This window comes from Brassica napus, chromosome C5 (genome assembly GCF_020379485.1).
Source record: "Brassica napus cultivar Da-Ae chromosome C5, Da-Ae, whole genome shotgun sequence".
NCBI classification, from domain to species: domain Eukaryota; kingdom Viridiplantae; phylum Streptophyta; class Magnoliopsida; order Brassicales; family Brassicaceae; genus Brassica; species Brassica napus.
The window spans coordinates 48,894,709-48,918,182 of record NC_063448.1 but is presented as its reverse complement, the minus strand read 5'-3'; the positions used below and the strand labels follow the sequence as shown (position 1 = coordinate 48,918,182).

General features: G+C 37.8%; 2 long non-coding RNA genes and 1 pseudogene across 2 annotated transcripts; 1 reads left to right on the top strand and 2 right to left on the bottom strand.

Annotated features, from left to right (window-relative positions):
- The window catches only part of LOC106399260, a 38,278-nt pseudogene that overhangs the window by 7,428 nt on the left and 7,376 nt on the right, over positions 1-23,474 (top strand).
- LOC125586988 lies at positions 15,408-16,881 on the bottom strand. The gene is made up of 3 exons (XR_007323540.1): positions 16,591-16,881; positions 15,853-16,362; positions 15,408-15,777 (listed from the first exon to the last, which is right to left on the bottom strand). It is a non-coding gene; the product is annotated as an uncharacterized LOC125586988 (long non-coding RNA).
- Positions 20,321-22,933, bottom strand: LOC125586990. Its single transcript, XR_007323543.1, has 3 exons — positions 22,751-22,933; positions 22,548-22,608; positions 20,321-20,916 (listed from the first exon to the last, which is right to left on the bottom strand). It is a non-coding gene; the product is annotated as an uncharacterized LOC125586990 (long non-coding RNA).

Genomic DNA, 23,474 nt, shown 5'->3' with positions numbered 1-23,474 from the left:
GGTGCATTGGGCTACTGGGCCTAAATATCATATATACTAATTAATAACAAACCAGGTGCATCAATAACTAATATAGCCCAACAATGCTGTGGCTTACGGATCAGCAACAAAATCAGCCCAATTTGAGTGTGACATGGCAAAAATAATGAATTCTGATTGGTTGATTATAATTAATCTGAGGAGCAATGTGGGAGCTTTATACGTTCCTTTTAGTATTGCGATATTCCGTTAATAATTCTACCCTAAAAACCCTTAATTAATCACGGTCTTACCAATTAATTCCTCGTCACATACACAAGCCCCTTCTTCTTATACTTTACTCTCATCGCATCTTCTCTTCTCTCACACAAACAAATTAATAACAGGTCTGAATAAAAAGAAAAAGAAAATGTCGCTAACTCGACTTATCTTCATGATGTACGTACTCGTCTCTCTCATCCTCTTCGGCTTCGCTTCCTCTCAAAAGTTAGCCAAAGATGAAGGTATACATATATTAATGTGTGTGTACGTATTCGTCGCTCGTCAGATGTATAATAATGATGTTAGTTTTCTATTTTGCAGTGGACGTTTTAAGAGCCGTAGCGAAGGTGTTACACCGAAATAACTGGGACTTCAGTGTGGATCCATGCGACGTCTCTTCAACCGTAGGAGGTTGGAGAACTCCTGACGCCGGCAAGGACTTCACAAACAATGTTACTTGTGACTGCTCCTCCTCCGTTTGGCATGTCACCAGCATGTGCGTTACTCTATCTCTTTATTCCCTTTAAAAATATATATATATATACATATATACACATATAGCATCTATACCATTAAAGAAAAATATATTTTAGGATATTGCCCATAGTTTGACACCGTAACTACAATTCTATGCCTTTTAAAAAATATTCTAATAATAATATTGGGATCCATTAAAAAACATAAAACAAAGAAAATAAATCATTTATCGCTAGTAGAAAAAAAAACAAATGAATCAACATGTTCGCTGGAAAAAGGAATCTTAACCTACTCTAATATTCGCCTCTACTGATAAAATCAAGGAAAAATTGTTTTTTAGGCCAAAAAATAATAACTATGTCTTATTAGGCTATTTTTTTGTACTATTTTTTCCTCTAATACATTTTAGTATTTTCAAAAATTAATCAAATAAATAGTTTTACAAACAAAAAAATTAAAAAAATAGTAACTACTAATGAAATACCTATATTAACTTATTGGTATTTTTTTTTATAATTCTAAAAATGTTTAAATCGTAATTTCATATTTTGTACTACAAAAAGTAGAATTGACATTCTACACAGTAGAAAATGTAATACACTTTTTTCATTGAATCTAATATGTTTAGAATACGTGATCTACGTAAATAATAGTAATCTAAAAATATTTGGAAAACACATTCCGCGCTTAACCTATCGTTCTAAAATCTGTAGAATCTGGAATATACACATTACTATAAATCTAAAACATGTAGAAATCAAAATCTACATATTACTATAAATCGAAAACTAGTAAAAATCGATTTCAAACATGTTTAATGTGTTATACATATAGTAGAATACATATTCTACGGATAAAGATAATCAGTTCCAAAAATATGAGAAGATAATATTTGAAAATAATTAGTTTCCTTATATTTATTAAATCGATTTTGTTTTCAAAAAAAAAAGAAAATCATGATTTATAAAATCAATTTTTAAATTAAAAAAAATTAAAGCATCAATTTGAAAACCGTTTGATCTGAACTGGTCGATCCAGATCTGAACTGGCAAAACTGGCAAAATACTTTTATACCATTGTTCTCTATATATATAATAAATCATTATTTAAATAAAAAAAATAAAAAAAGATTTTTTTTTTTGTTTTCGAATTATACTTTTTCAAATTCGACATTTTTTATAAAAATTCGTTTTTTTTTTCAAATTTTTTATATATTTTTTAAGTATTTATTTATATATTTATTAGAATCCAAAATTCCACATTTCAAAAATCCTAATCCACCCTTCAACTCTAAACTCTAAGTCTAGATTAATTAACTCTAGGGGTATATGTGTCTTTTACCTTTCATTAAAAGTGATGATAAAAGTGGTTAGTGTTAACATGAAAAGTGATACTAGGAAAATGATATTTGTGACAATTTCTTTTTTTTTGGGGGGGGGGAGATTTTTAATATTTTTAAAAATTATTTTAGTTATAAATTATATTTTAATATTTAACATTTTTTATTAATTGTAATTTCGAATTTTTAATTGAAATTAAGGATAATATTGCTAATTTGAAAATATTTAGACTAATAGGACATAAAATATATGAGATTAGCCTAATAGGATATAGTTGTCATTTTTTTATCTAAAAAAATAATTTTCCCTAAAATCAATAAGTATAAAAAATACAAAAACTATAAAATACACTCCGTCTAATTATGATGATGAGTACAAACTATATAGTCGGAAGAGTTCCAAAAAAATCAAGAACCCTTTAAAAAAAATCATTTCTTTATGATGTTTTTTTTGGGAAAAGGTCATAAAATCATATTTTATGATATTGGACCGTGTTTATTTAGAGTGTGACCGGTAAATTTGAGAATAAATGAGAGGAAACAAAAAGGTGGAACTGAGAGAAATGTAAAACAGGTGGAAAGAGAAAAAAAAAAAAACAGAGAGTAAACTATATACCTCACGTGGAACCCAAAGTAAAATCTAAAGTTTTTTTTTTTCGCTTTTTAAACAGTACTTGGAATAAATATTAAAAATTAGTGTTCCACTTGATTGGTAGTTTCTTGGCTCAACCCAGAGTAAATTTAAAAGTAGAGTAAACTTTTACTCTAAAAATACAATTCAGTAACACTCTTAATAAATGCAAATCAATTTTTTTATCCACGAGACCTATTTGTATAAAATATTTTATTATAAAAGTAAGTAAAGTAAAAATACTTGTCACTACAGTTGAAATTCAATACATAAATTATGAATTATTTTTCATTCTTATATATTTGTTTTGAATGTGTTGGTACTTTTTATACATTTTAAAACCTATTGTTTTAGATAATGGGAAAAATGAATCAATTTACAATTTGTTTTCTAAAGTTAGTTAAATAACATAATAATCTAAAATTGATTTTACTATACACACATTTTATTAAAACTTTTATTAAAATGAAAAGAAAAAAAAAAAAAAAAATATTTTAAATTTCTTATACATGTTTAAAAATATTTAGTGGCATAGAACATAATTTCATTGTTATTTGAGTTTTTTAAAAAAATTAACAATTGGAGTTAATGTGACGCACTCTGTAAGATATATAGTCTTTGATAAGATAATTTGTGGAGGTCAATATTGGCCAACTTATTAAATGCATATTTAGAAATTTCTATAAACTATTTGCAACATGAAAGACAACTTTTGGCTTAAACGGTCCTTATTTCAAGGCCTTGCTTCCATGACTTGATCCCGAAACAGAACAATTTACGTTTTATCTGCAGAATAGACTATCATAATCCGCCTGGTTTGTCGCCACCAGTTTCTTGTGAGACTGTTAGCATGTGAGACTGTTATTTTAGTAACCTCTGTCACAGGATTGATGATCTCAGCTGAGACATGAGCTATTTTTTTGCCTTATCTTGCAAGAATCCACTTCGCTTGTAAACAACCGGAGAAAGGCCTAAGCCATCTAATCCATTGCCTGAAACTATTTATTGAGATCTTTATTGGATTAAACTAAAATTTGCAAGCGGCAATAATGAGGTGTCGTCGACTTGAAAGAAATTATCTTGTTGTGTAATTGACTTGAAAAATAATCATCTTGGCATGTTTGTGTTTAAACTTAAAAGAAATTTAAAAAAATCTGAGTTAAAATAAATGAATAAGTTTAACTATAAAATGTAATTAAAAACGGGAAAGCAGTGAGTGGATATCATCGTTTTTATTGGTAGGAAATGACCCAATAATTGTGATCACTGTTTTGCATTGTTTTGTGATAATAATGTGTGAGGGACGCTTCATGAAGAATGTGTGAGGAACGTTTCATCAGAAGCTCAAATTTTAGGATATTGAATTCAAACTTTGCCATTTTATTGTTTTCTGTTCTGAATTTTTATCAGTCGAATACAATAGAACCACAACATCACAAAAGAACTTCATTTATTTAGCAAGTGAGAATAAGAATTTTTTGTAGCTAAACAAACAGAGAACAACCTGCTTGGAAAGTCGAGACCGTTGCCGCAGAGCTGCCTAGACATGAAATTTATTTGATATGGAGGGATCAAGTTTAGCTTTATATCAATCTCATCCTATATGTATCTACAAAAGTTTCAAAGTTAGAATAAAAAAACAAAAGAATATTTTCAAGATGTGATCACCCACTTACACTACCTTAAATAACTCATTTCTGGAGACATGTATTGTATAGCAACGCCGCCTACTGAATCAATCTGTAACGACCCAATTCTCATCCCAGTGACTTCGGCCCGGCAGAGCCCGTTAGTGTTGCAGGAAGCCTTTGGTGAGTCCCATATATAAACCATTATCCCCCATTATTTATTCTTCAGAAACCCTAAGCGTTGTAACTCTACAGAGACTGAGCCGTCACTCACACTTGAGATCGTACCGCCGCCACCACCACGTCCAGAGCCGAGATTGACCAGTTCACCGCCGATCCCAGACGAAGGTAACCGGAAATCATCTTTCCGATTTGGTTTTAAAAACGGCCGTTCATTCAATCGATCATAACTCACTAACCATTTGGAATTTCGTAATTCTAAGACCACCATCGTGATCGTGACGTCGAGACGAGTCGGGACCAAGAAGATCAGCCGGAAAGTCGCCCAGACGCGCCGTCAAGCGCGGCTTTTCTCCCGCGTCGTTCCGCGCGTGGATCTCACGCGCCACAAGCACCCGCCGTTGATTCCGGTAAGCTGCCGTCTTTTTTTTTTGCCGCCGGTGACTCGGCCGGCGACTCGGCAACTCGACCGAGTCGACTCGGCGAGTTAACTCGGATCCGGTCAACCTGTTGGGTAAATTGATTTCGGTTTGGTTTAGGTTAACCAGTTATTTATTAAATCGATTTCTGGTTTAAATTAATTGAATTGGTTAAGTTAAACCGGCGGTTAAAAATTGATTTAATTTCGGTTACGGAAAACCGATTTGGTCTAATTGAAATTGATTTTGGTTTGGGTAAACCGATTGGTTCAATTCGATTTCAATTGGTCAAGGGTTGACCGGCTTGGGTCAGAGTTGACCGGGTTGACCTTTGACCAGCGGGTTGACTGTTTGACCAAATCGCCGGTTATCCGTTTTTAACCGTTCGAAGGGCGTTCTGACTCGATTTTTCGCCTCGATTTCAGATTTGGAGTCTGTTTGAGCAGTTGGAGTTCATAGCTACTACTTTTCCACGTGGCTAAGGTGAGGGTCTTTTCTCGAATTTCTCTTACACGGCTTAGGACCTCGAATAAGTATAATTTATTTCTAATGTGTTTCCGTCTGTGTGAAATCGAGTCTATTATTGCTTGTTTAGTTTTTAGGTTCTTTGCTTAAACCGGAAGTAGGGTGTTAGAGGATTCAACAATGATTGTCTCATTTAAAATTGGTGAATAAAAATAGCTGTTTTATTAGGAGTTATTTGATTGTCTGAGATGGATACAAAGACGGACTTCTGTATGCCGGATTGTTTGGAGGCTACGGTCAGCTATAGTCGACCGGTTGAGTAACCCAGGAGGTCGATAAATCGTCTACGGGCGTGTGTTACCGAGCACTTGTTCGGTGTGTGTATGAACCGAGCACCTTTTCGGTAGTGTTTGGCCTGTTAGTGGGCAGCGAGTGTGCACCTCGCTAGGACTGTTGTGTGATCTATGGGTACTTTAGGTACCGTGTTTGCAACGTGTTAGGGTTAAATTATATTTATTCGGAGTGCTCTGTCCGGGTCCATGGACTTCGGGTTTAGTATCCCATACCTCACTGGGTAACTCCCCTGTTACTCACCCCTCGTGTGCCCCCTTGCAGGTGAGACTGACGAGTAGGAGATTGATCGGACAACTGGTGCTTTTAGGCGTTTTTCTTTATTTTATTTCTCGGATTCATATCTATTATTTCGGTGATTATTCAGTTATTTCGACTACGGGATTTATGGATTTATTTCGTTATTTATATGAAAGTCGACTTTCAGACCTTTTTACGGATTTAAGATATAAGTTGTTGATTAGTAGCATGCCGGTCTCGAGTGTTGATGAGACGGGTGTTACAATTTGGTATCAGAGCGGGGTTGTGTCTCGGCCCTGACCCGGGACGCCGGTTAGGGGATCTGATTTTTTTTTTTTTTTTTTTTTTTTTTTTTTTTTTAAAGATTTTTAAAGTTTTCAACTGTTTTCAAAACTTAGAAGCACCTTTCTGTTCGGTTATTTTTCAGCAATCGTTAATGTTCTGATTTAACAGAAATTAATCGTTTCGTCCATTCTCTTTCCAGATGCTGCCAAAAAGAGGAACTAAGCGTACTCGCACCGTCAGGGTCAGAGCTGATGCTCGTGAAGTTGTGGATGATCAGGGTGCTACAGGAGGTGTTCAGGCATAGGGTGTGCAGCCTGCAGCCCCACCATTTGATCAGGCTGCACTCATGCAGATGGTTCAGCAGGCAGCTACCCAGGCTGCCCAGGCTGCTATTCAGCAGGTTACGCAGGAAGCTGCTCGTGTAGCTGCACAAGAAGCTGCCCGTGTAGCAGCACAAGAGGTTGCTCGTCAGTTGGCTGCTCGTCAGCAGATTCCACCGCAGCAAATTCCACCGCAGCAGATTCCACCTCAGCAGATTCCACCTCAGGTTCCGGTGCAGGGGGTTCCAGAACAACAACTTCCTCAGGGTTTACAGCAACCACCACTACCACCACCTCCACCTTTACCGGTTTACCGTGTTTATGATGAGAGGTTTTACAGACTTAAGACTCAGATGCGGAACATGGATATGGAGCATTTTGGGGGAACAGTGGATGCTACAGTTGCATATGATTGGAAGCTTGGTATGCAACGGAAATTGGAGATTATTGAGTGTCCACCAGAGGTTTCACTTAGGTTGGCTATGCAGTACCTACGTGGAGACGCACTTGTGTGGTGGGAGGGAGTACGATTGGGCCATCGTGGGCCTGACCCGCTTACCTTTGTTGACTTCATCCGTGAGTTCGATAGGAAATACTTTCCAAAAGAAGCTATGGATAGGAAGAAGAGTGATTTCGAGCATGTGAGTCAGGGTGACATGTCCATCAGGGAGTATGAGGTGCAGTTCAATCGACTTCGCAGGTTTGCAGGAGATGGCATTTCTGAGGAAGACCTGATTAGGAAGTTTTTGGGTGGGATGCGAGTCGAGATTCGCAACAGATGTCGTGTCGTCACTTACCACAGGTTGGGAGATTTGGTGGAGAAAGCTGCTGAGCAGGAAGCAGGTTTGGCAGAGGAACAAAAACTCCTCAAATAAGCTCAGCCTAAGTCTGGGAAGAATGCAGAGTCTCACAAGAAGGCAGGGGATCAACCCGAGAGACCCAGGTGTACTCGATGTCTTCGCTATCATTTTGGAGAGTGTTTGAAGTGTAATAAGTGCGGGCGATTTGGTCACCTCGAGAGATTCTGTAGGAGTCAGAGATTTGTCGCGACTCCATCAGCTCAGGTAGCACCGACAGCTACAGCGGTTGCATCAGGAGCATGCTTCACTTGTGGCCAGCATGGCCATTTCTCCAGGAACTCCCGACTAATGGGCCTACAGCAAAGCGTCAAGCCGTCGCTCCACGTGTGTATGCACTAGGGGAGGCCAATGGAGCTGAGCCAACAGCCGGTACGTATCTTTGCCACACTCGTTTATCTTGAGTGCTATTGTGGTTTGATTACTATGTATAGTTAAAAAAAATTTATGAGCAGGATCGGTTTCTGTTGGAGGTGAGGTAGCTCACACTCTTTTCGATACGGGAGCTTCTCACAGCTTCGTGAGTTCGCGACTAGTCAAGGCTTGGCCTTTTCAGGGTGTCTTTGAACCAAAGACTAAGCAGATTCAGACAGCCGGCACAGAGAGAATTGGAGCCACTGGCGTGCATCGAGATGTTCCTATCTTACTTGGAGGGTTCGTTTTCACCGGAGACCTAGCAGAGATTGAGCTAGATTACTACGACGTTATACTTGGAATGGATTGGCTGTCACGGCATCGAGTGGTGTTAGATTGCCCGAAGGCAAGGGTTCATATCCCTAGAGAAGAGGGGAAGATCACATTCCAGTGTGTTCAAGCTCACCGGGGAATTTCTATTGTCTCCATGATACATGCTGAGGATTTATTGGAGAGAGGAGCAGAGGGGTTTCTGGCGACTATTTCGATGGTTAAGAAATTCGGACATCACGAGTTGCAGGACATTCCGGTGGTTGAGGAGTTCGAGGATGTATTTGAGGCCTTAAAGGGACCACCACCAGCGAGAGGAGATGCTCTCACTATTGAGTTGGAACCAGGGACAGCACTGGTTTCACGGGCCCCGTACCGACTAGCGCCAGCAGAAATGGCTGAACTAAAAAGACAATTGGAGGAGCTATTGGGTAAGGGTTTCATCAGACTCAGTACTTCACCGTGGGGAGCACCAGTACTGTTTGTGAAGAAGAAAGATGGGAGTTTCAGGCTTTGTATTGATACAGAGGTTTGAACAAGGTGACCATCAAGAATAAGTATCCACTTCCGCGTATTGATGAGTTGTTGGATCAGTTACAAGGAGCCTTATGGTTTTCTAAGATTGACTTGGCATCAGGTTATCACCAGATTGCGATAGCAGAGGAAGATGTGAGGAAGACGGCTTTCCGCACACGTTATGGACATTACGAGTTTGTGGTGATGCCATTTGGGTTGACGAATGCACCTGCAGCGTTCATGAAACTTATGAATGATGTTTTTCGCGAGTACTTGGATAAGTGCGTGATCGTCTTCATCGACGATATTCTGATTTATTCTCGGAGTAAGGAAGAGAATGCTGAGCATTTACGGATTGTGTTGGAGAAGCTCAGAGAGCATCAACTATTTGCTAAGCTGAGTAAGTGTAGCTTCTGGCAGAGAAAGATTGGATTTTTGGGTCATGTGGTTTCTGAGGCAGGAGTTGCTGTAGATCCAGAGAAGATTGTCGCAATTACAGAGTGGCCGACACCTAAGAGTGCTACAGAGATCCGTAGTTTTCTGGGTTTAGCAGGTTATTACAGGAAATTCGTCAAGGGATTTGCTAGTATCGCCAAACCAATGACTCAGTTGACAGGCAAGGATGTTAAGTTTGTGTGGACAGATGAGTGCTCGAAGAGTCTCACAGAATTGAAGCGACAACTCACAGACACGCCAGTTTTGGTACTGCCGAGGCCAGGGATACCATATGAGGTTTACACAGATGCATCAGGTACTGGTTTGGGTTGTGTATTGATGCAGGATGGTCATGTTATCGCTTATGCATCACGTCAGTTGAGGCCTCACGAGGTCAACTACCCCACCCATGATTTGGAGTTAGCAGCAGTTGTTTTTGCGCTAAAAATATGGAGGTCATATCTATATGGGGAGAAAGTTCAGATCCTCATAGATCACCAGAGTCTTAAGTATATCTTTACTCAAATGGACCTGAATTTGAGACAGCGTAGATGGATGGAGTTGTTAGGAGATTACAACTTGGATATTACATATCATCCAGGTAAGGCCAACCATGTGGCAGACGCCTTGAGTAGACGCAGGAGTGATGTTTCAGGAACCAAGGAGGTTCAGGAGCTGACTGGAACAATTGCTAGTCTCAGATTGTGTGCAATCACTTCAGATGGGGAGACAGCTGGTCTTGATGCTTTGGAACAAGCAGATTTATTATGGAGTATACGCAGAGTTCAAGATGATGATGAGGCTTTGGCTAAACAGATTGAGATCGAGAGTATTGGATATCATACAGCTTTGAGCGGGATGTACATGTACTGGAACCGAGTTTGTGTGCCAGATGATAAACTGCTACGGAAGGAAATTTTACAGCAAGCACACAACTCACGTTTTTGTATCCATCAAGGGAATACCAAGATGTACAGAGATTTGAAGCGTTATTACCATTGGACTGGTATGAAGAAAGATGTTGCTACATTTGTATCGCAGTGCCAGACATGTCAGATGGTTAAGGCTGAACATCAAGTGCCTAGCGGATTATTGCAGAACCTACCGTTGCCAGAGTGGAAATGGGACATGGTGACTATGAATTTTGTGACTGGACTTCCGACAACCTTTGGTGGGAGGAATGCTATTTGGGTGATTGTGGATAGACTCACCAAGTCTGCTCATTTTATAGCGATTAAGAAAACAGATGGAGCTGATCAGTTGGCGCAGATTTACCTTAGAGAGATTGTGAGGTTGCATGGAGTTCCTGTCAGCATTGTATCGGATCGAGACACAAAGTTTACATCTGCTTTTTGGAGGGCCTTTCAGAAGGCGCTTGGGACAAAAGTCCATATGAGTACAGCTTATCACCCGCAGACAGATGGACAGTCAGAGAGGACTATTCAGACTTTGGAGGATATGCTCAGGGCTTGTGTTTTGGACTGGGAAGGAAACTGGGGAAAGTATCTACCTCTAGCGGAGTTTGCATACAACAACAGCTATCATTCAAGTATTGAAATGGCACCATATGAGGCGATTTATGGTAGGCCTTGTCGTACACCACTTTGCTGGACAGAAGTAGGAGAGAGACGAGACTTAGAACCTGCAATGGTTCAGGAGACAGTGGAGCAGGTGGAGATGCTCAAGTCTCGGCTTAAGGAGGCTCATGACCGACAGAAGAGTTATGCAGATAAGCGCCGTCAGAATTTAGAGTTTCAGGTGGGCGACCTCGTATACCTGAAAATGAGGACATTTCAGGGATGATCTAAGACTCGGAAGCTAAAGAAGCTTAAACCAAGATTTATGGGGCCGTATCCTATTTTGGAACGGATAGGAGCAGTTGCTTACAGATTGGGATTATCAGCAGAGTTGTCAGACTTCCATGATGTGTTCCATGTGTCAGTGTTGAGAAAAGTTGTAAGAGAGCCAGAGCTCATTCTGCAGCAGCCACCAAGTGACCTTGGTAAAAATTTGTCTGCACTTTGTCAGCCAGTACAGATTTTGGAGAGGCAAATGAAAGCGGTTCAGGGGATGATGACTAGTTTGGTCAGAGTCAGAGACGGGATCCAGGAGGAGACCTGGGAGACCGAAAATCAGTTGAGGATTGACTATCCAAAGCTTTTTGAGGATGGCATTGGACAATCGGGTCAGGAGCCGAATTCGGGGTCGAATTCCTTATTAGTGGGGGAGAATTGTAACGACCCAATTCCCAGCCCAGTGACTTCGGCCCGGCAGAGCCCGTTAGTGTTGCAGGAAGCCCTTGGTGAGTCCCATATATAAACCATTATCCCCCATTATTTATTCTTCAGAAACCCTAAGCGTTGTAACTCTACAGAGACTGAGCCGTCACTCACACCTGAGATCGTACCGCCGCCACCACCACGTCCAGAGCCGAGATTGACCAGTTCACCGCCGATCCCAGACGAAGGTAACCGGAAATCATCTTTCCGATTTGGTTTTAAAAACGGCCGTTCATTCAATCGATGATAACTCACTAACCATTTGGAATTTCGTAATTCTAAGACCACCATCGTGATCGTGACGTCGAGACGAGTCGGGACCAAGAAGATCAGCCGGAAAGTCGCCCAGACGCGCCGTCAAGCGCGGCTTTTCTCCCGCGTCGTTCCGCGCGTGTGGCACACTCGCCGCTGCCGTTCTCCGCATGTCCCGCGCGTGGATCTCACGCGCCACCAGCACCCGCCGTTGATTCCGGTAAGCCGCCGTCTTTTTTTTTGCCGCCGGTGACTCGGTCGGTGACTCGGCCGGCGACTCGGCAACTCGACCGAGTCGACTCGGCGAGTTAACTCGGATCCGGTCAACCTGTTGGGTTAATTGATTTCGGTTTGGTTTAGGTTAACCGGTTATTTATTAAATCGATTTCTGGTTTAAATTAATTGAATTGGTTAAGTTAAACCGGCGGTTAAAAATTGATTTAATTTCGGTTACGGAAAACCGATTTGGTCTAATTGATTTTGGTTTGGGTAAACAGATTGGTTCAATTCGATTTCAATTGGTCAAGGGTTGACCGGCTTGGGTCAGAGTTGACCGGGTTGACCTTTGACCAGCGGGTTGACTGTTTGACCAAATCGCCGGTTATCCGTTTTTAACCGTTCGAAGGGCGTTCTGACTCGATTTTTCGCCTCGATTTCAGATTTGGAGTCTGTTTGAGCAGTTGGAGTTCATAGCTACTACTTTTCCACGTGGCTAAGGTGAGGGTCTTTTCTCGAATTTCTCTTACACGGCTTAGGGCCTCGAATAAGTATAATTTATTTCTAATGTGTTTCCGTCTGTGTGAAATCGAGTCTATTATTGCTTGTTTAGTTTTTAGGTTCTTTGCTTAAACCGGAAGTAGGGTGTTAGAGGATTCAACAATGATTGTCTCATTTAAAATTGGTAAATAAAAATAGTTGTTTTATTAGGAGTTATATGATTGTCTGAGATGGATACAGAGACGGACTTCTGTATGCCGAATTGTTTAGAGGCTACGGTCAGCTATAGTCGACCGGTTGACGCGTAACCCAGGAGGTCGATAAATCGTCTACGGGCGTGTGTTACCGAGCACTTGTTCGGTGTGTGTATGAACCGAGCACCTTTTCGGTAGTGTTTGGCCTGTTAGTGGGCAGCGAGTGTGCACCTCGCTAGGACTGTTGTGTGATCTTTGGGTACTTTAGGTACCGTTTTTGCAACGTGTTAGGGTTAAATTATATTTATTCGGAGTGCTCTGTCCGGGTCCATGGACTTTGGGTTTAGTATTCCATACCTCACTGGGTAACTCCCCTGTTACTCACCCCTCGTGTGCCCCCTTGCAGGTGAGACTGACGAGTAGGAGATTGATCGGACAACTGGTGATTTTAGGCATTTTTCTTTATTTTATTTCTCGGATTCATATCTATTATTTCGGCGATTATTCAGTTATTTCGACTACGAGATTTATGGATTTATTTCGTTATTTATATGAAAGTCGATTTTCAGATCTTTTTACGGATTTAAGATATAAGTTGTTGATTAGTAGCACGCCGGTCTCAGAGTGTTGATGAGACGGGTGTTACACAATCCTTACAGCATACGCCACTTCGTGATATATATTGTTCTTCTGGAAGTTATCTACTACTGGTGTTGAGATATAAAGATGATACTAACAGTGATTAATTTAGGATGGTGTTAAAATTATAAAGAAGAAGAGGATTACTTTTATAACCTCATCCTAGGTGTCTCGCCGACGGACAGCTTGGTAACCCCACAAGACATTGACTTTCTCACATGACGGGACTCCAGAACCTTAGAAGCCGGTGTTAGAGCACCGACGAACACATGTATAAACCCGCAAGCTCCCCACAGCGTTTACATTCCTGGCACAATTTCTCGAGACTCCATTGTTGATGTCGGCGATGGAAGAGGAGTATGAACCCTAGACTCGTTGTGACCGAGGAAGACGATAAGCGTTAGGTCAGGTACGAAGCCCACAAATGTTAGCGCAAGATTTAATGAAACGCGACGTTTTAGAAAGAGGGGCACATGTTGATTTCTCCTTGCACGACTTAACGATGTGACATCACAGAAGAGAAATAAACAATACTTTATATATATATATACTAGGGTCGGCCCGTCCTACGGACGAGATATAACTTATTTGTGATTTAGGTTATTATTTTTTGTATGATTTTATGGACGCTGTTTTTGGTTTACATTTGCAAAAGATGTATATGATAATGATTTTTGTATTTTAAAAAGTTTTATGTGAGGAGAGATTATATGTGATGATATATATTTTGCTTGTTTGCAATAGTTGTTTTTTTTCTAAAGAGTCGTGGTATTGTTATGTTGTGTGGGCTTCAAATGGTTTTCGTGTTGTTTCTTTTTATAAAAATTTGATTTCGTATCTGGTGCGTTATTTGTGATTTGTAATATTTAGGTTCAGAATGATTGGGTTGTAGATATTTTTTGTATGTTATAATAATAACAATCACTATATCAATTTTCTAGATTATTGAGAAGTGGTGGTATTGTAAAGATCATAGTAGTTCCATAACATTTTTCTTTTAATATAGAGACGTCGCATAAGGAACGTTTGATCTATCTCAGCATTTTCCATCCCGAGACATGTTGGTTTTCTATTCATGATGATCCGTAAATTTCATGCATTCATCATGTTCTCATGTGCATAACAAAATTATGGCATAAAGATATTTACATTTACCACAGTTGTTGTTTGCTAATATGTGAAGATGTTTTAGTCTTGTTGCGGTTTTGTTTCAAAGTCAAAATTATTTATTTTTTTCCTAATAATAATTCTTAATTGTATTAGATTAAGTAAAGTTTTTCTTACTTAATCTCATAAACTGAGTTTTACAGTCATTCATCTGAACTGAACGGTGTTCAGATATTTTAAACTCTTTATGTTACAATTAAAATAAAAATCAAAGAAAAACACATTGGTTAAGTATGTATAATTGGTTTAATAGTTTTTCTCATTTGAGAAGGTTTGGTTATAGATGTAGTTTGAATAGTTATTTTCGTGGTTACTTTATTTTATGGGGTTTTATTATGATTTTTCACTATTTTTTGCAATTAAGTAAATTTATACTTTGATGGTTCAGATGATTTCAATAGAAATATTTTCTTCTTTATTTTGGTAATATAGATATTTTGATTGGTTTATTTTATATTTTATACTTTCATTAATACTCTTATATCTTATAGTTTTTCTTACGTTTCAATTTAAAATTTATAATTACAAACATTTTATTTTCATATCAGTATTAAATTAGTTGTATTGAAACTCTTTTTGAAATTCATGAAGTTACTACATTTATTTGCATATGGTTTCTATAAATACAATTTTCATTTATTTTTTATAATTATTTATTTAATTATATTTTAATATATTTTCTAAATTAATTTTTAAAAATGTTTTAAACGATTATGTGACTTATTCCATTTTAGTTGTAATATGCTGTTGTTAAAAAAAAACAAGTTGTAATATGCTATAGGCATAACAACTATAGGCATAATAAATATTATTTTAATACATATAAGTAGAAAATGTTAAAATACTATCATATATGAATTAATATTATAAAATGTATAAAAATATTTTAGCATATGATTATAGGGTATCAAGGTGCAGTTTTATTTGAATATTACTTTTGAAATGGATTTGAACTTTAGAGTCGATTTTTGAATATCAGGATAAAAATTATATTATAAACTTATAATTATTCTTCGTGACGTACACAGATTTTTGAAAAGCTATTAGCAGTTTTTTTGTTATAGATTTTTTTATTACTGTCAATAAATTTGATTAATAATCTGTTGAAACCATTAACCTTTATACATTTTTCTGCACACATCGGTTAATGCCACAATCAGAAATTTAAAGTCAAGAATAAATATGTGTGCTACGATGAATAGAATTTCATAGGATATACATATATAATCCAAATTAAGCTGCTTTTTTTGGTTTTGGAATGTATAAATTTACATGCTCTTGCTTCCTCCAACTTGAAAAGGCAATGGTACAGACTTTGACGCTCTGTGTTTCCCACATTGTTGAAACGCTATCTTTTTGAAAAGGCAAGATTAATATCAAATTGTTGTAGCTCCTTTAATGCTAGCAGGTTTGACTACACCGACTGAGACGGAAGCTGCGTTCCTCCTCCCACTGTCCCAGCCTGAAAATGTAAACCATGATAAATAAATATGTTAAATCAAATTGAAGAACTTAATAGAGAGATTTGATCAGTTACCTGAGTAGTTGGTGTAGTGATAGAGATACGGATATATTTCCCGTTAATGGTTTCCATCATTGATGCATTGAGAGCTCTCCATATTTTGAGCTGGATCTTGGGAAATAGCTATGAATACATCAAGAACTATGTTTCTGGTGTGAGCGTTGAATCCACCTAAAGAGCCTGCAACAGCAAAGTGCCTGTGAGATTCTTGAGCATATTGAGCTCCACCAAAGCAGCCACACTCGTTTTCAACACCTTGTTCACGATCCCTCTTCTGATTACTGCCTCACAAACTAAAACTGACATAAATGAAGGTTACAAAAAAATATAGTGCCATGTCGAGACATCAGCGCTTGCTTTCTACTATGTCTAATAGTTTCTGTTTCAAGATCAGTCTACACAGAAGAAGTATAAGAGACAAATAGGTAGAATATTAAACTGAAAAACTCGCAACTTTCCAATGAGATTTAAGGTTGACTTAACTTGATACAATGCTTTGATTGCTTGAGGAGAAGCCCGGAAAACCTAATCAACAAATGAATTTGAATCTATGGGTGAAATAAATATTGAGACTGAAAAAGGAAAAAAAAAATTGTAGATTTTAAGCCGTAATATGTTTAAAAGTACGATTGATCATGTGTTTGAAGAAAGGAACAACTTTAGTTCCCAGAATCTGAGCTGAATAGATGAAGTAACTTTATACATTGATATATCAGGAACTGTGAGGATGATGCTATACGGCTGAATGCTTACCCTTTTATAGGAGATAATCACCGCCTAGATGAAGGATAAGAATCATTGAATGCAAGATCGTGGTTGTAGTGGGCATGAAGAGTTACGCTTTTGTTAATGGCGTTCAATCAATTCGATTGGTACCGGTTCCGAGGTTAAGAATAGAGACCGAAACGACATGAACACAGACACCACCGACTTTGAGATTACTGAGAAAGAGTCAACGACGCAATTTCAGAATCATCGCCATTGATGGTATACGGAACCAGACCTTCGATGACCAGATGAACCCTAAAAATGTGAAGATGTTGTGGAGACGGGCCCATTATTTCTATGGAGATCGGCCCAGAGAGAATTATCTATTACATACAAATCATACAATTTCGTCCAAGCCCATTAAAAACCCGACATCCAAACAATTTTTACATGGAACGCACCCTGGAGAAGTGTCGACACCGCAGAACACGAATTTGTGATCTAGGGATGCTCAGGTGGCTTCACCAGGAGAAAAATAACTCTACTTTATATATAAACATATATTTGTATTTTGCAGTACATTAAAATTCCTGATTTCTTTTTAAATTTTATAGGTCACATTTAATAAAAATTACTAATAACAAATAAATTACATTATAATTACTAAGAATAAAATTTGTAATTCTTAAGCTCATAAAACAATTTCTATGACTATAAATACATCTTTTTATTTGGCAAAAAATACATCTTTTTATATCATCTCCTACATATAAGTATATTTTAAATACATAAAAAAATCAACAAAATTGTAAATAGATTAGATTATCTTATATAAAAATACATCATGTTATAAATAACAAAATTTGACCAAAATTTTAAAAAGAAATCAACGATCAGGTTTAATATCAAGCGTAAATAAATGATTTTTGATATTCCACATGTTCGACTTTGTCCCTTTACGAAGCACGAGGTCTCATTTTAATATCAAGCATAAATAAATGATTTTTGAATTTCCATAAATGGTTTAATATCATTTTTTAAAACATAACATGTAAATATAAATTATTTTAAACATATATATTTTCTATAATATAAATAAATAAATTTTAAAAATTTATTATAGCAAACTGTATAAATTAAAAAAATATATATTTTGCATGAAGTTATGTATTTGATTATTTCATATTATTATTTTACTGTACTTCATTCAAAAATATATTAGTAAGTAATATAAATTAATAACAAAATAAAATATATTAAACAAATTACTATATATTAATAATAACGAATAAAAATATAAACAATAATATAATAGAGTTATATAATATATAATACTAAAATAGAAATTATATATTTACATTTATAAAATAAAAAAATATTTGCACGGATGTGCGGATTAAAATCTAGTATTACCTGAAACAGAAAACAAAATCCAAAGAAACCAAATTCTATTCAAATATTTGAATGGTTCATATTTTCTATAACAGAAAATAATACTAAATAAAAATCTTGAAAATTGGCATATTACCTGAAACAGAAAAACCAATTTGAAAGAAACCAAATATATTATTAGAGATCTAAAAGATGGACCCAAATCCGATAGTAAATATTAACTTCCGTGCTGAATAGTAGTGGGCCGAAATATATATAGGCCTATATTTTTGCAAACGGTAATTTGAAAGCTCTTCTTTCTTTGTCCTCTTAAATCTTGGACAGAGTTGTCAAGGGACAAAATCTTAATGGATCTCTTCCTAAAGAGTTTGCAGGACTTCCTTTACTGCAGGAGATGTAAGAATAGCAAATATACGCCACTACTAGTGTCTTTCATTAACGAACTTAACTGATACTTTTTTCTTTCTCTTTGCAGTGATCTGTCTAGAAACTTTCTCAATGGTTCAATTCCTCCTGAATGGGGAGCCTTGCCACTTAAAAAACTGTATGTATATATGCTTGTCTCTGTCCATATACACTTTAAATCTGTGCATAAATCTGTAGAGTGATTTGTTGGATGATGAAATGCAGTTCCTTACTTGGAAACCGAATAACTGGTCCAATCCCAAAAGAGATTGGAAACATTACAAGCCTTAGCATCCTGTGAGTACACTTCTTTGATAGCTCTCTCTCTCTCTCTCTCTCTCTCTCTCTCTCTCTCTCTCTCTCTCTCTCTCTCTCTCTCTCTCTCTCTCTCTCTCTCTCTCTCTCTCTCTCTCTCTCTCTCTCTCTCTCTCTCTCTCTCTCTCTCTCTCTCTCTCTCTCTCTCTCTCTCTCTCTCTCTCTCTCTCTCTCTCTCTCAATTGTAAGAGCATCTTTATCCCATATACTCTAATGGGTCTCTTAATTTATTTTTAATAGTATTTTAGGAGTTAATTTTGGTAAGAGACATGTTTAAGGACTTTGTGATTTTTTCCCATCGATTGCAAATCTCTTATTTAGGATTTCTTAAAAAATTATTTAATTTTTTTTATTAAATTAATTTTTTATTACATAAAAGATAACATTTTAAACATAGATTTTAAAATTAAAACATGAAAATAAAGATTAGTAAAATAAACAAGAATTATTTGGCTGACAAAAAAAATAAAAAAAAACCAAGAATTATTTGTAATAAGCATATGAGCTCAGTTGTTGTCTTAATCACGTCCAAATTTATGTCATATATGTTGAACCAAATCATCTTTCAGTTGTTGATGCATTTGTCTATCACGAATTCTTATCCGAACACCCATCTGGTTTGCGATATTTGTAGGGATATTTGTAGAATACGTGAGATCGACATGTGAACTTCCGTTGTCTTCTTCTTGCTGGAATTCTGAAACATCATATTGAGTGTATCCATCTCGTTCGTTTTCTACTATCATATTATGGAGTATGATACATGCTCTCATAATCTTGCCAATTTTGACTTTATCCCAAAACATCGCTGGATTTCTAACAATGGCAAAGTGAGCTTGCAGGACTCCAAAAGCACGCTCGACATCTTTTCGGACAGCTTCTTGATGTTGAGCAAATAAAACTGCTTGCGGCCCTTGTGGTAGAGGAATACATTGGATAAAAGTTGCCCATTTCAGATAAATACCGTCGGTGAGATAGTAAGCCATATGATACTCTCTTCCATTGACAGAGAAAGTGGCACTCGGAGCTTCACCTTTTATTATGTCATCAAAAACAGGTGAACGATCAAGAACATTGATATCATTTAATGTACCTGGAGGTCCAAAAAATGCATGCCATATCCAGAGATCGTATGAAGCAACCTCCTCTAAAACGATTGTTGGTTTACCCGAACCACGAGAATATTGCCCTTTCCAAGCGGTTGGACAATTCTTCCACTCCCAATGCATACAATCGATGCTTCCTATCATCCCGGGAAATCCACGATATTCTCCAACATCAAGTAGACGTTGAAGATCAGCCGGTGTTGGTCTTCTTAAGTACTCATAGCCGAACAAATATATTATTTCTTCTACAAAATTTTCCACACATAACCGAGTTGTTGTTTCACCGAGCCGGAGGTATTCGTCGACCGCATCAGCTGCAGAACCATACGCCAAGACACGAATGGCTGCGGTGCACTTTTGAAGAGGAGAGAGACTAATCCTTCCGAGACCATCTTTCTTTTCCCGAAAATATAGAACTTCGTTGGAGAGTCGATCAACAATGTGCATGAACAATGGCTTGTTCATTCAAAAACGTCGTCGGAATAAATTATCAGGATACGTTGGAGTATCACAGAAATAATCATTCCATAAATGAATATGCCCCTCTTCACGATTTCTTTCGATATAAGCTCGGGGTTTTCTTTTTTTTTTTTGACCACCACTAATATTTAAATTCTCAAACGCTTGATCAAAGAATTGATCAAATTTTTCATCAAATTTTTGATCAAATATGTCATCAAATGTATCATCAGATGATTCATCAAATGTGTTTTGAGAAGAAGAAGCCATAGAAATGATTAAAGAGTTTTATAAACTTGTGAACAAAGAGAGGAAAAAAGAAGAAGATGAGTATGCTTGATACAAGTAGAGAGAATAGAGAGAAGATGAATTTGGTTTTGTTAGAAAAAGAGAGTAGATGAGTTTGCGTGATGTTAGAAGTAGAGAGCAATAGCAGTGAATTATATAATACAAATGATCAAATGTAGTTGGTATTGGTATTGGTAATGTGTTAAACGTGTGTTTATTTGTTCAAGTAGTTGGTATTGTGTGATCAAATAATACAAACTGCGTGATGCACATGCACACTGAAACCCGTGACACACTGAATCAAGCAGAGACAAGCCAAACTGACACAAACTGATACAATACAAACTGACACAAATAAAAGAACCCGTGATGCTCCTCTCCAATGTAGCCTCTCCTTTCCCGCTACCTGAAACAAATAAAAAAACAAGAACATGAAACAATGGCCCGAAACAAGATCATGAAACAATGAACAAGAACACAAAACACCAAAGCATTAGAACAAGAAAAAGAACATGACATAACATGAAGCAAAACATTACAAATTTAAGTAGATCCTAAAGCCGAGAACATGAAACATGAAACATAAGGAAGACATAAAGCCGAGACAACTTGAACATGAAACAAACTAGAACATGAACTTGAACATCAAACAAACAAACCGAGAGTTACATTAACTCATTTATAAGCTTTTTCTTGAGATCTTCTTCAAAATCAGCTAGATTCTCCTTTGCAAGAAGCTTCTCAAGTACCCTCATCTTGGAGAGCTGTTGCTTCATTGCCAAGTCATCCTTCTTGATGATCCACATGAGCTGATAATCAGATACATCTTGCCCCTCAACCTGCGGCTTCTTTCCACGAGCTTTTGCAGCCTTAACACCAGAGGGACGAGATGTTCCTTCTACACCAGCATCGAATTCATTGACTTGAGAGCCTGCTCCTGAATGCGAACCGTCAGCGAACTTCCTCCTTTTGGAGCTATTTTCAGTTTTAGAGGTAGCGAGCTCACACCACTTCTGGTCGTTGCGGAGCTCGTTCCACGCATGTTCAAGGCTGAACTTCTTTGTTTGGTTGTTGAAGTAGATTTCGTGGGCTAGTTTTAGAATGTCATTGTTATTCATGCCACTGGTTTTCTCTCTTGTGGCTGCCTCATACGCCCCAGCAAACTTGCAAACTGCTTCATTCAGCTTGTGCCAACGTTGCTTGCATTGATTCCCGTCGCGTTTTTCACAGCCAGCAAGTTTTGGACTAGCCGAGAAGTATGCTGCAACTCTTGTCCAGAACGTTGCTGACTTCTGCTCATTCCCCACCACGGGGTCTTTGCTAGTGTTCAGCCAGCTGCTAATCAGCACTATATCCTATGCCACTGTCCACGTCCTTCTTTCCTTACGCTATACTGGAAGCTCCGCAGCTTGACTGCCAAAGGACGGCACTTGCGATGAAGAGGTTGGAACGCGTCCTTGACTGCCAAAGACTACATTTTGTTGACTATGGAGAAGTTCAACAAAATTTGCCGAGTCCTGGAATGGATTGAAATCCATTTTCAAAGTCAAGGAGAGAGGAGACAGAGGAGACAGAGGAGACAAAGGAGACAGAGGAGACAGAGGAGAAAGAGGTGAAAGAGGAGACACAGGCGAATGAGAAGAAACAGGGGAAAGAGGAGAAGGAACGAGAAGGCGCATTCATCTGTTGGAGAATGAACTAGAAGACACAGTTTATAAAACGTTCAAGAAAATGAAGGAGAGAGATTTTGCATTCAACACACACAACCAACAAGTCTATGTAACCAACACACACAACTCGCATTCAACACACACAACCAATATGACTTGACATATATCTAACAACAAACAACTAATAACAAACAATGCTTTATTTTCACACCATCAATTCTATTTATTACGGTGACACAACCATAACCCAACACTAAAGCAACCATTAAGTAACCTAACTACCAGTCAGACAGAAGCTACACCATTTTATTACAGACCAGAAGCTACACCAGCACATTTCGACCAGATAAAAGAGAGAAAGACTAACCTTTGATGCTGCGTATTCCTCTGTCAAATGACCCGTGCTTAAGCACGTTTGATCCAGCCATCTAAACACACAAAGACTGAATACATTAACCCATTTTCTTTAATTCTGAAACAAAGACTGAGACTTTAATTCTTTTCTTTTCAGTACACAATACAGAAGCTATTTTATCTAAGACAGAAGAGGATTAAGAAGCAAACACTAACCTCAGATTCCACAGAACATATCAAACGCGATTTGATCCCTTCATCTCAGCACGCAAAAGACAGAACCAAAAGACACAAAAAAATAATAAAATTAATCACCACAGATAAGCCCAATCAAAACCAATAAACAAAACGAGATTGAAATAATATACTTGAACCTAAGACATGTATGACTGAAGAACATGGAACAGAAGCTTTACCTGAGCGATTCGCAGAGAGCCATCGACTGAGAGCTCCGTCAGCCGTCGAGGACAGCCACCGCCAGACAGATAGCTCCGTCAGCCGTCGAGGAGAGCCACAGAGAGCTCCGTCAGCCGCGAGGAGAGCCACCGCAAGACAGAATTGAACCTACAAACAAATAAAACTCGCGATCAAACCAAGAAGAAGTCTAATCTAAACATGCATGATTGAAAAACACAACAATACATTTACCTTCCGATTCCAGTTGATCCACGGCGAGAGAGGGAGAATCGCATAGTCACACGAGCCACAGAGACAGAGGATTCCGTTAGGAGGTGTGGAGATAGGGAGTATCGCCGGTATGTCGACGATCCACGGCGAGAGTAGGAGAATCGCCTTCTCCGAGCTTTGGTTTCGAGAGAGAGAAAGGAGACGATTCGGTTTCGAAAAAGAGAGAAATGACGAAACAAAGACACGCTCCCCTTCTCTCCTCTCATTTTGCTTACACGTGTTCCATAAACACGTTTCTTCTTTACCCCAAATA